The 13,924-nt window shown below is 45.1% G+C and overlaps 1 protein-coding gene across 5 annotated transcripts in view; it reads left to right on the top strand.

The window, feature by feature from the left end:
- RAD54B (RAD54 homolog B) overlaps nt 1–13,924 on the top strand; it is a 119,631-nt gene that overhangs the window by 12,960 nt on the left and 92,747 nt on the right. The gene's annotated exons all lie outside the window — the stretch shown is intronic.

The raw sequence follows: 13,924 nt of genomic DNA, 5'->3' as shown, positions 1-13,924 counted from the left end.
CCATGGCGCCCACTGAGGTATTTATGTGTGCCCGCCTAGTGCCCAGCAGGGGAGAGAAGTCACGGCCCCGCCCCTGCTGGGGACAGAGAACTCTGGGGCTCTAGACTTCATTCTATGTTAAAGTAAGAATAATAAATAAAATATATTTGGACCAGCAGTTCAACAATGTTTAACTTCTTAAAAATAAATAAGATGAAAACTGTTTATGATATTTATTTTGTAAAAACGCCTTATTTTTTCTTACAGGTAGATAAAAAAGAGCAAATTCACATGATAAGGTGAAAGAGTGTTTTCCAAATTTATTAATACCTTTTACATGTAAAATTATCCTTTTTTTTCTTATGGATTCATATATTATGTATATTAAATATGATTTTTTGTATATTTAATGTACAAATACAAAATAAGCCTTAAAAAAATTGTTGGCGCCCACCACACTCTTCTGAAAACATGAATGTGCTACTGGCCACGAAAAGGTTGAGGACCACTGACTTAGAACAATGCTACTAGTGAGTGAATACATTTGGTTCTGTGACTTCCTACATAACAGAACCTCTGAGCACTATCTTAGTATAAATAAGTGCTACTTCTAAATCAATCCAAAGGAGGTAGCAGGAGTAGGCAGTTCTTAATGAAGAAGGGAAAGGATGGTTTTGCATTCCAAGCCATGGACTCGAACTTGGGAACTCTGTTCAGTTCCTGATTTTGCCACAGGCTTCATATATGACTATGGGCAAATCAGTTACCTGTGCCTCAATTCTCATCAGGAAAATGAGGTGATAATACTTCTGTATTTTAGAGAGGCTTTGTTGGGTGGCTTTTCCTTTTTCCTGCATTTCAAAGTTTGCATGCTCTTTGGAAGTAGTATACATTGAGAATTCCTGGGGGCCATGCCAAATATACTTTCATTGCTAACCATGGCAGCAGAGAGAAGAGAAAATTGTTTTGTAGAACTGGTATCTGACACTACAGCTCTCTTCATATGAACTGCTCCAGCAGCCAGCTGCTTTGGAGCAGCTGTGCAAATAGAAGGTGGCTTTTCAGAAGAAGGCCTCCAGCTAGATCACATTTTCATTGGAGAAGTGGAGGGGAGACAGTGAGGTGGGGTGTGGGGAATCCAGTAGTTTATTTAACCTTGCCCTTATTGCTCTTCTTCCTTGCCTCCAGATTAGTCTAGTGTCTTCACATTGGGCAGCAGTGTTCTTATGCAAGAAGTTTGGGTAATTTAAAAAAAAATCTTTTAATGTGTTTGAAAAAAGTGTGATATATCTCCCAGTATGAAAATTCTTAACAGTGCTGAGTTCAGAAGCTATCAGGGAGAATCTAATTTCACTTGATAAGTCTTATGCCTTGTCCTAATTGTCTGTCAAGTTTCACTTGTAACCAGTGTGACAGTAGCTTGCATTTGGAGTGTCAGTGGATATACATCAGTGTCTTTAGGCAATTGTGCAAAACAACATTCTTTAATCTTGAAGTGAGAATCATAAAACTAATTGTTTCTATCAGTTTGAATTGAACAGTACATTTAACTGAATATTTTTTATCATTTTTTTTTCCATGGAATTTGTCAGTTGTATTCAGCTGGAAAACTGAAGTGAGTCAAACAATTTTTCTTTTATTATTCTCAAGAGTGTGCTGGGGGAATCCTGTAAAGCAAACAAGCAGTCTGGGGATCTCCACAGCTGGCAACATTCCAGCCCTGGGTCTCAGTTGCTGGTAATATAAAAATCTGTAACTTGTATCCAAAGCAGCAAAGGTCTTTAGACCCAGCACTCATAGCAGAGACATCTCTTGGTCCTGTGGCAATCAGCTGCTAAGTCCACAAGGCTGTCTCCAATTCCTATATTTCTCATCTTTCCCTCCGAGATAAGGTTGGCTCAGCTCTCAGAGGGTAAAAGGGGGTGACCTCAAACAAAATTTTATAGGTAACTTGAAAAATGCCAACTAAAATCCCTGTCTTCCCCCTGCCCCATTGCTTTTCTCCCTTTCTTTGGGCCAAAGAAAGTCAAATACTGCAACATATGGCATGTCGGTTGTGGTCCTATTTAAACAATTGACATCCCTGCAATCTGATGACATCTGTGACCCACTATAATGTCCTATCTACATGTGTCTGCAAACTCAGGTAGTAAAGAAAGGTATATGCAGTGATACTTTAAAACTTGGAGATCTTGGGTCTCCAGAAAAGTACAGAATCAAGGACTAGTCCCCAAGTTTGACTGGGTTGACTTCTAGCTCTAACTGGTCAGGCAGTCTCACCGCATCTGTGCTACCCTCCACAGATGTTGTGATGGGAATAGGCAGATTCATCTTAGCTGCAGTGAAGTGCTCATATCATGAAATTTCCCTTGATTTTCATCAAGTGAAGTACTCTGGTTTAGGTCAAATTCCTCTGCCAGTGTCTTTAAGTTCAAATTGCAGAGTCAAATCAAATGAAGATTGTGTGAAGCCTGCACATCTGCATTAGATCCCTTCTGTTGAGATCTCCTGTTTACTTGAGTCTCTTCCAGCAACTCTTCCTCTGTTATCTTTGGAACAGATGTTTTAATGTTCAAAAGCTTGACAGGCTTTTCTACAGTAGCGTTCCGTCTGATATGACGCTTACAGATCTCATATTTCCTCTCCACTACTTAGGTCATTCGAGGCCAATAAAATCAACCTCTAGCCAATTCTAACATTTTCTCTACTCCTGTGTGACCCATCTCATTGTGGATTCTAAAGCACAGTTTCTATGAGTGCAGGGACTCACTAGCTGTTCCCAACCTTCTCCTCTCCTTCAAACCTTCCTGTATAAAATCTCATCTGACGGGAAGAGTTTTGGCCATTCTTGCAAGTATAGTGGGTCTCGTAGTTCTGCTCCTTCTCCTCATTCTGACTTGGTCTATGGTGAGACTTCAGAAAGTGAATCACATGTGCTGTATGCTTTCCAGTCAATGAGAATAGACTCTTGGGCACTTGGTCTTCCAGGCCATGGACTTGGAGTTTGAAACTGATATGGTATGCTGTCCTTATCACAAGACAGTGTCTCCAAATCCTGTAGCATGAGCTGCTGATTCTTCTTCAGGATTATCCTCCTGAGATCTAACTTGTACTCCATGCATCTGCAAGATTGCTGTCTTTACTCTTCGTACAAATCCTCCAACAGGGGGCTTTGCTGGGGGAAAATCTCCTGTTCTTCTCTTTTAACTTTGAGTTTATGCCACCTTGAATATCTGCTGATCAGATGTTGGTGCAGTAAATGGGGTAGGAGTATTCTCAGTCTCCTATGAAATGTTCTTCCTGTCCACAGTTGAAACACATGTTCTTTTTTTGATCTTTCTTTGATCATTTGCTTTTCAGTTTCTTTAGGCTTCTGCGGGGCCTAATGTCCTTCTGAACTAGGCTGAGCAGGTCTTGACCTATAAATCTGCAATTGAGTCAACTGCTGCTCAGCCAAAGAGGGCTGTGATAGCTCCTTTTCTTGAATGGTCTTATGTTAGGACACAATTTTGCATGTTAACATCTCACTGTTTCAGAATACATTTGGCTGAAATGTACAGGCAAGCTGTGCAATACATTTATTAAATTTTGGGCACAATTCTAGGAAATGTCCTATACAAATAATGTAAATATTCAGGTAACTAGCTAAACAAACAAAACGACATAGGAAAAATTGTAATAGAAAGATTATAATACATGTAAGAAGAAATAAATAAACTTGGATATTTTATATTGCACTGTCTGCACAGTACAGGAAATTTTGTAATGTTGAAACAAATCCCCAGATAGTAGATTGAGGTAGGCAACCTATGGCAGGCGTGCCAAAGGTGACACGCAAGTTGATTTTCAGTGGCTATCACACTGCCTTGGTCCTGACCACTGGTCTGGGGGGCTCTGCATTTTAATTTAATTTTAAATGAAGCTTCTTAAACATTTTTAAAACCTTATTTACTTTACATACAACAATAGTTTAGTTATATATTATAGACTTTTAGAAAGAGACCTTCTAAAACGTTAAAATGTGTTACTGGCATATGGAACTTTAAATTAGAATGAATAAATGAAAACTTGGCACACCACTTCTGAAAGGTTGCCAACCCCTGTAGTAGATTAATTTATAGTGCTGTTCCCTGGACAACAAGACTTGTGAGGATTGACTGCAGAGTCCATATTTGTTTTGGGGGATATTGATGTGTGGCTTTAGGTGGATATGAGTGGTCCATCCAGAAAGGTTGTTAAATTTTCCTTTGCCTCCTTTCTGAATTTGGTCTGTCGGATAGACTTGTACAGGGGCAAGTGGGGTTATGTTGACAGTAACAGTCATTCTTGTGGGGAGGTAAGAGACTCATATTGTTTTGGCATTTGTTTGGATGTGCAATATTGTGTGCAGGAGTAGAAGGCCTATTTAAAAAGCTGTTAAACTTACTTGTGTTTCTTTATTTAAAGGTAAAGTTTTATTCCCCCTCCCCCCCTGTTTATTAGCTTGGTTCTGGCTAGCAGTAGCACATTTTCAGCTGTGGTGACTGTCTCTTCATTGACATTAGAATGACCGTGTTGAATATTGCTGCTGTGCTAGAAATACAGTAGTCTGAGTGCAGGGGGGTAATTGTTTGTGCAGGGTTGGCAAAGTAAGATGACGCAGGAGAGAAGTGTGCGCATAAACCTGTGTCATGTTTGATTTTTATCTCATTGGTTTTGTCTGTTTACTTTCAGGAATCCAGGGTGTTAGTTGATTGCTGAGTTGGCTCCTCAAATCATGCTGTTCACTGGAAGGAGAATGTTTTAATAATCATGCCTCATGACTTAAGGTTGTGATCCCTGACTTTGCATATGTAACTGAGATCACCTAGCTGGATGCCACTACAGGACCATTATTGGTGCAATAATCTTAGCTGGGTATTTGACTCTGCATAGAGGGAGTATCAGGGAATGTAGTGTAACTGTGTTGTTTTTTTCTGACCTCAGTTACAGGAGGCTGCTTGCCCCTAAACTAGATGTGATTGTGAGTCTCCATCTTGAATGTAAGTCCCAAGATGAGATCAAGGTGGGCCAAGAGTTGGTGTATACATTATGAAGAGTCACATCAGAGCCCCTTTGTGAATTTATTGCCGTTACTAATTGTAACAATAATGGAGTTGCCAAGACTGATAGTGCTTAGTGGCATCACTGTCTATGCAGATGATGGTTTTTCTGAGTTGGCTGAGGGTCTCATGGTACTATGACAATCATGGGACTGTGTCATGTGGATTCTGATTAATTGCTAGAGCTGGCCACAGTCTGGATCTAATGTTTGGGATAGGATAAAGATGATCAGCCATTGCTTCCTTTTGTTCAGGGTCACTTTCATGTCATAAAAAATTCTGTGGTTGCTTAGGCTGACAGCTTCTCGAGGTTTGTGGAATACATCAACAAGGCATTTTGCTATTAGATGAGAGTTATCATTGATTTTTTCTTTTTTAGAGGGAAGGAAGCAACCCTGGCAGAAATGAGTCCATGCCCAAAAACCTACTCTTGGTATTTATTAATGGTCTGACATTGCCTAGTCTCAAGATTTCCTTTGTAACTCCATGAAGACCTACTCAGAGTGGAATTTTTCATCATTTGGTCTAGCTGCAGGTCTTAAGACAGTGTTACTCATGTGGAGTGTTAACTGTTAGATTTGAAATGGCTTTTCTTACTATTAATGTTAGCTCTATCACCTGTATTCAGTACCATTAATCATCGGGTATTTCTACTGTATGGCTTATTGGGGATAATTAGATTTCTTTGGGTCCTGTCTACACTTCTGTTACAGATCAAGTGGGGTGCCCCCTACCGTCCCACGGGACTGCCATGAGGGGAATCTAAGCCCTTGAGTTCCGGGAACCCCAGGTGTTTTAAGCTGCTTCTTCCAGTGCTTGCTTATATAGATTCCAGTTAGGTGTGTGCACACCACATGCACAGTCGTTGGAAAGTTTTCCCCTAGCAGCACTCGTCGGGTCAGCTGTGGAGTCCACTGGAGTGGTGCCTCTTTGGCACTCAATATAGGACCCTGCTGACTCGGTGCCACCTCAGTTCCTTCTTACTGCCAGTGACGGTCATTGGAAATGTGATCGCTTGCTTATCAAGTTCTCCTTTTGTTTTCTTTTGTTCTCATAGCCTTTCAGTTCGCTGTAGTTATTAGTGTTAGTAGTGTTTAGCTGTTGGGAATGGAGGTTTCCCCTCCACCCTGACTGCCTATCTCCTCTTAGGGACTCGGGGCATGCCTCGGTCGCAATGCTACAAGTCCAGCAATAAACCCATACCAATGGGTGACCCCCACAACATTTGTCTAAAGCGTCTGTGGGAGGCACACCAAGCCAATAGGTGCAGAATTTGTAAAGGGTTTTGCCCTAAAACAAGAAAGGAGTGGAACTTCTGTTTAAAGTAGCTCCTTATGGAGGCGGCTCTGAGACTGCAATCCACCTTGGTACGGCAAGACTCGACACTGAGTTCATTGGTGCGGAGCACTCTGGTATCCGTGGCAGAAGCGGCACCACTGAAGGATTCTGGGCACAGAGACCCATGGCACCTCCGCTCCCTGGTGCTGAAGCCGGTGGGAACTGTCCGGCACCAGTCCCATTCCCCAGCGCCACAGGAGCGGCACCAGAAGCAGGGTAGAAGCAGATCACCACCTTCAAGACCCACTCCTTTGGAGTTGGCCAGTGGGGCACATCCTTGAGAGCTTTGGAGCTGGCACCTTTGAAATCGACCCCGCAAAGGAGACCGTTGTGTTCAGTGCTGTTGGACACCCTAAGTCATATGGTGGAAGAGGTGGGGCTACCATCCACCCAGACACCTTTGAGGCTGCAAGGGACCTCATTGCCATGACAGCACTGTGGTCCTTGGCGCTCTGCGACAAGCGTCTGGCACCACTGAAGGCAGCACCGTCATGGGGAAAGACGGCAATGTTGCATCCATCTGCATCTCCAAGGCACTGCTACTGGGCACCGAGAAAAAGGCACCACTCCGAGTCCCGGCACCGATCCATTTCATGCTGTCACTCTGACTCATGGCACCGCTCATCATCTGGGCCCCAATCCCCACCTCAGCACAGGTCTCCGCCTCGGCACAGTCCCAGTCTCAGCATCAGTCGAGGTCTCGGCTCTGGTTGTCTTCATGGTGCCGCTCCGGATCCTAGGACCACTTATCAACCTAGCTTCACTTGGCACTGCCATCGCCATCAAGATCCCGGTCCTCATCTTCAGACTTGGAGGTGGGGTCCAGATCCTCACACTGGAACTGGCACTGGTCAGCACATAGATGCCCCAGTGTGGGCACAATGCCATGGCCAGTGCAATGGCAGGGGCTGGCACAGTGTCCCTTTTGGACCTCCTAGGCATATCACAAGGCCCAGCGTACCTTGTCCAAGAGCTCCTGGTTGGTGGTATCCAAGCTTAGGGTGCCAATGGCCTTGGCCAACCACCCTGCCCTGTCTGAACTGTTGGCAACTTGCTTGCTCCTGTATCTATCATGGAGGGTTGCTTTTCTGGTTGCCATTACTTCGGCATGGAGGGTCTCAGACTTCAAGACCCTCTGACCCTCCATACGTGGTCTTCTTCAAGGACAAGGCTCAGGTCAGGCCTCACCCGGTTTTCCTTCCAAAGGTTGTGGCCCGATTACACTCCAACCAGGACATTTTCCTGCCTGTTTTTTACCCTAAACCTCATGCAACCTGCCAAAAGCAACAGCTCTACTCTTTGGATGATCGATGGGCACTTGCTTTTTACATCGAATGGACGAAGCTGTTCCGAAAGTCAAACCAACTATTCATGGTGGTAGCAGACTGTACGAAAGGTCTCCCAGTCTCATTGCAGAGGATCTCATTGTGGATTACCTCTTGTATCTGCACCTGCTACGAATTAGCCAATGTTCCAGCCCCGGCTCTCACGGCCCATTCCACAAGGGCGCAGGCCTCAGCAGCAGCGTTCCTGGCCCAGGTGCCAATTCAAGAAATCTGCAGGGTGGTGACGTGGCCCTTGGTGCACGCATTTGCCACTTGCTGCACTATAACCCAGCATACTAGAGACAAAGCAGCCTTTGGCAGAGCAGTGCTCCAGTCTGTCATTCCATAACTCCGACCCCACCTTCAAGGTAGGGCTTGGGAGTCACGTAATTGGAATCGATATGAGCAAGCACTCAAAGAAGAAAAAATGGTTAGTCACCTTCCTGCAACTGTTGTTCTTCAAGATGTGTTGCTCATATCCATTCCAGACCCACCCACCTTCCCCTCTGTCCAGAGTAGCCAGCTAGCAGGAACTGAGGGGGTGCCGTGTTGGAAGGGTCATATATTGAGCACCACAGAAGCACCAGTCAAGGGGACTCCACAGCTGACCTGACGGGTGCTTCTAGGGGAAAAATTTCTGATGACTGTGCACGCAGTGCGCACACACTTAACTGGAATGGATCTGACAACACATCTCAAAGAACAACAGTTACAAAAAGGTGAGTAACTGTTTTTTACTGAACCTGAACGCAGTCCAGCCAGTGTCCCAATATTGAGGCCCCTAGGCTCATTCTTGGGGTACAGACCTGATATCTAGTGCCTCATCCTGAGAGCAGGAACCCAATGTGCAGCTAGATAGCCCCTGTGGGCACAATGCTGACCCTTCAGACTCCTCTGTACATAAACATTACCTTCACACTTTTGGGGAAGAGTTCTAGGAGAAGATTCTGATTTTACAGTTCAACTATCTTGGAAGGCTTGTAGTAATCGTGAAGCATAAAACACACTCAGACACTCGGTAATTGTGTTACACTCTGGGCTCTCTTCCTTAATAATATAATATACAAGAAAGTTTGGATATCAGTTAGAAAACAATAAACACCCTAACTGCAATGCCTAACTGCAACTAGCTCACCCTACTCTTGGGAGTCCTTGGAGGGGACCCTGTAGTCTCAGGAAGGGAGGCAGGGTCCCCCATGTCTTTTGGAGGCCCTGACATGCTGGGCTGCTTCTCTCTCCCCTCCTGTTGAGCTACAGGAAAAAATGGCCCAGGAAAGATCAGCTCCTCCCTCTTTATAACCTTCCTCTTTCCACTGGGGCCATTGCCAGGTGACCAGAGAGCCCTGCCAGATAACTTCATTGCCAAAGCAATTCTCCTGGGTAGGAGCTATCTCTTTGGATGACCAGTTGTCAAAGTTTAATGACTCCCTATTGTTTTTTTGCCACCAGCTTTTGGAATTTCAGCCCAATGTGGAGGCAAACAGGCATGGGCAGTGTGTATCATAGGCTGGGGGAAGCTATGCCTCCCTAAACAGCCCTGCATGACCCTGTCCACACTGAGTCCCAAGGCCCCCTCCTGCTTGCTGCTTCCGTCTTGGCCCCAGCCTAGGCAGGCTGCTCCTCTTCAGGGAAGCATGTTGGGGCTAGGGCAGCTGCCCTGCGGCCAGGACTTGGAGGGCTGGGGCCGAGGGCTGTGCTGCCTGATTCTCCAAGGCTGGGAATGTTGAGCCTTCAGTATTCCAGGGAAGGCAGAGGGGCTGAAGACACTGGGGCCGCCCGCCTTGTGCTGGGGACACTGGAGCCACTTGCTCAGTGCTTGGGCCACCCAGGAGTGGGACCGCAGCAGCTGGTGCTCCAGGTGCTGGGGGTTGGGTGCCACCCACCCAGCGCTTGGACGGCTGGGGTGGAAAGGGGGAAGCGGTGGCTACAGTGGGGGTGGGGGCTCTGGGCTCCGGCAGGGGATAGGGGGCCTCAGGCAAAGGGGGCAAGCCAGGGCAGGAGCTAGACTCTGAGAGCCTGCCGTTCACCCGCTGCCCATGAAAACAGGTAATAAAGGCAAAAGGCTGCACATTCAGATGGAGTTTGTATGCATCTGTGCAAACTGCAAAGATCCCCCAGGATCAAATAGAATTTATAAGTTGTACAGAGCCTCCTAGCTCACCACAGCTTCATATACAACTGCTTGGGAGACCTGGTTACACCACAATTGTTCTGTGAATGAGCTATACTATTTTTCCAGTTTATAGTGTAGTCAGGATTGTGACCATGTTTTGTAACAGGGCTAAAGCATTGCCCATATCTCCCTTGACATTAATGCCTCTTGGACATGTTGTCAGGCTTAAACATGATTAAGGTCATATTTACTCTACAAATTTGAATAATTTTATAACATATCCTCTAGCATGATTTTATTTGCGATGTACGTAGGTCCACAGAGTTGCACCATTCGTTTATTTCTTGGTTTGGTGCTAGGGGGTTGGCCTCTAGAGCCTTTGTGAATATTGTTAATAAGAAATTAGTTTTATTTGTTCTGCCTTGATGGGATCAGTGTTAGTTCTTCAGGGAGTCTAACACCTTTCCAGTCAGGGCAGCTGTCTGGAATGCAGTGCAAGAGGCTGCCCTGGGCCAAGTCCAGACTTGAATAGTCACAGTGCTAATATTTTCACATATTGTGTAACACGGAGTTCATAATTTGATAGTCTTATTTCACTTTGTCACATGAATAACAAAGCTTTGTGTAATGAGGCAATTACTCCTGAGGGCATTCTGTGCCCAAAAAAATAGAAATTCTGCACTAAAAAAATTAAAATTCTGTGCACAGTATTTTAAAATTCTGCAAAATTCTTCATATTTTATTTGTCAAAGAATGTGGAGGCTCCAGCATGGCGTTTGGGAGCAATGGAAGGCCACTGGCTGCACTGAGTTGGGAGATCACTGTGCAGCTTCTTCCCTTTCCCTCCCACTGAGACATGGACTTAGTAGTTAGGCTGCACCCAACTCTGACATAGTGCAAGGACCAGGCCTGCCCCAGAAACACCCCAGAGCCCTGTCCCTCCATACCAGGTGTTGGGAGACAGGCTCAGCAAGGCAGGCTCCAAGTGTGGAGGGACTTAGTGTGGGGGGATCCTAGTGTGAGTTGAGAGGGTTCTGTATGGGGCAGTCTGGGTGTGGACAGCTCAGTGGGGAATCTGGGAGCGGAGGGGATCTGGATGCACAGGGGCTTGTTGGGGTTTTTTGGGTGCAGTGGTAATGGGACTCTGCAGGGGGTCCAGGTGAAGGAGGTTGGGGCTCAGTGCGGGGGGTCTGAGTGTGGGGGAATAGAGCTGTGCAGGGGGTTCTGGGTGTGGGGGTCTCAGTAGGGGGTCCTGATGCTGGGGGAGTGGGACTCTGTGGGGTGGGGATCCATGTGCAACTGGTTGGGGCTTGGTGGGGTGGTGGTGCGGGTGGCTCGTCAGAGTGGTCCAGGTGCAGGGGGAGTGGGACTTATCAGGGGAATTCTGAGTGCAGGGGGGTGAGGCTCAATGGCAGGTCTGGATATGAGGGGATCTGGATGCACACGGGTTATGCAGATGGGGGAGCAGTTCCCTGTACAGAAATCCCTCCCTATGCAGCTGAGGAGTGATGGATGCAAGAAACAGGCCTGGGCGGGTGGTGGGGGGGGAGGAGATTTTGCAGAGCTTCCTGCAGCTGGGGGAGAAATCTGGGGATGGGTCTGACCCAGCCCTGGATGCCGTGTGGAGAAAAAGGAAGTCTCATCCAGCCCAGCCTGGATTAGCAGCTGAGCCTGGCGCAGGGTAGGAGCCACCAGCTAGGTCTTCTCCAGTCCCGCTTCCTGCCCTACAGTGATTTATCTCTCTGCCAGCTGCCCTGGGCACCCGAAACATACTGCACTTTTCTGCGGGGAAGCAAAGAAATCTGCAGGGGACATAAATTCTATGCATGCACAGTGGTGCTCAGGAGTAGGCAATAGACAGCGTATTGGGATTTTCCTGTGTCCCAGTTAAGTGAGCTCTGATTTGTGCTCTTGAATTAATTGAGTTAATCCACATACTAAAGCATGTGAGTGAGGGGAATGAGAATTGAAACTGGTAGGTTACAAGTTGGTCAAGAGCTGTGGAAACATTGGAGTTGTAGATAGAGATAAATTTAGGGGAAGCGATTAGGGTTGTCAAGTGAAGGCTTAGGATTATGTTTCATTCAGGGGAAATGGGAAGGCTCCAGGCACTTTAATGTACAGACCTGACTGAGTCCTTCTAGTGTGTGGTTACCAGTCTGTAGTAATAGGACTCAGCCTTTGAATTTCATGTTTTTCCAAGCCAGCTGGCTTTGGGCAGAGTCCCACCAAGATCTTTAGATTTGGGCCTGTAAGGCTCACTCCGGTTTGGCCAATGTACATGGCAGAGGGGCAAACTGGACACTCTCTACGCAAAAGAATAAATGGACACAAATCTGACATCAGGAATCATAACATTCAAAAGCCAGTGGGAGAACACTTCAACCTCTCTAACTGCTCAGTAACAGACTTGAAGGTGGCAATTTTTTGCAACAAAAAAACTTCAAAAACAGACTCCCAAGAGAGACTGCTGAACTCTAATTAATATGCAAATTAGATACAATTAACTTAGGTTTAAACAGAGACTGGGAATGGTTGGGTCATTACACTAATTGAATCTATTTCCCCATGTTAAATTCTCCTTACACCTTCTATGGGTCACCTTGATTATCACTTCAAAGGTTTTTTTTTCTCCTGCTGCTGATAGCTCATCTCAGTTGATTGGCCTCTTACAGTTGTCATGGCTACTTCCACCTTTTCATGTTCTCAGTATGTATAAATATCTTCTTTCTGTGTGTTCCATTCTATGCATCCGAAGAAGTGAGCTGTAGCCCATGAAAGCTTATGCTGAAATAAATTTATTAGTCTCTAAGGTGCCACAAGTACTCCTGTTCTTTTTGCGGATACAGACTAACACGGCTGCTACTCTGAAATCTGTCTAAAACCAAAGTAACTTTTGCTCTCAAAGCATACAAAAGTTACAGATCTTTAGGCGAAACAACAAGAATTTATATGCCCTTACACCTTCTTGTGAGTCCTTAGGGCATAGTCCATAAGTCAAAGTGTAGGCCCCTCCTGCAGTCCTCTTGTTGTGGGCAATGGTTGGTTGTTGGGAGAGGGAGCAGAGTATATCTTCACCTTAAGCGAAGTTTCTGTCCCCTCTATAATGTGACTCATTCACTCGCTTCAGTGTCCTAGTCAGGTAGTTAAAGCCCTAGCCCCTGTTAGAGACAAACTGGGAGAATCAGTTTTTTTGCTTCATTACTCTCTTTAGAAAATACCGTTGTTCCCATAGAATCATTCATAATTGATGGTCCACTCATTCAGGGTCAGACACCTCAGTCTTTCACACTAGACATTACTATAGGCAAAGAGCAAAGCATGGGAAAAAGAGGGCAAGCTAAGCATAAAGAGCAGTGTTTTTACCAAGTGCTCACACTCCGAATAAGAGTTTTGTAGTTCCATCTACAACGGGCTTCAAAACGTTAAGAAACTCAATTTAATCTTGCTTTGAATGCAGTCCCAAATGAATGAGCACACTCCTGCCTAGATCTGTCTTTATTGCCTTTAGATACTTTTAACTGTAATTAGATTTCTTCCCCTTCACCCCCATCCCAGCCTATGTTTTTCAAGGATAAACATGGTAAGCTGGAGAAGCTGTTGCCAATATCCCTTCAAATCAAGCTCATTTTCAAACTCTTGACTTTTCAGTCATGGACCTCCTTTTTCAAACTTGGTGCTCAGAACTGTACACAGTAACCCTGTACAAACTCCCCCCTTTTAAGTGAAATCATTCTTTTCCTTAGCTTTGTAAGTTCTTGTGTTTCTCAGATTTTGTTAGTTTAATTTAGACCATGGATGTTTAAAAGCTGGTATATGTATTTTTAAATAAGACTGTCTTTAAAGTGAGATTTTTGAAAAATATTAGCTATGTAGAATGATTAGCACTGGTACAGCATGCACATCTTGTTAATAAAAATATTTGGCTCTGAAAGAATGCCTGGAAATAGTATTATAAAAGTAGTTTTTTTTTCCTGGCGGTTAGTGTGAAAATCCCAGTATCCACACACTGTAATACACTTAGTAAATCTGTCATGATTGAATGTAACCTTTATTACATGCAGACTGGGAGTTAGATCATGCCATTT

This window comes from Gopherus evgoodei, chromosome 2 (assembly GCF_007399415.2).
Source record: "Gopherus evgoodei ecotype Sinaloan lineage chromosome 2, rGopEvg1_v1.p, whole genome shotgun sequence".
Classification (NCBI taxonomy): Eukaryota; Metazoa; Chordata; order Testudines; family Testudinidae; genus Gopherus; species Gopherus evgoodei.
This window is presented reverse-complemented; position numbering and strand designations above follow the sequence as displayed.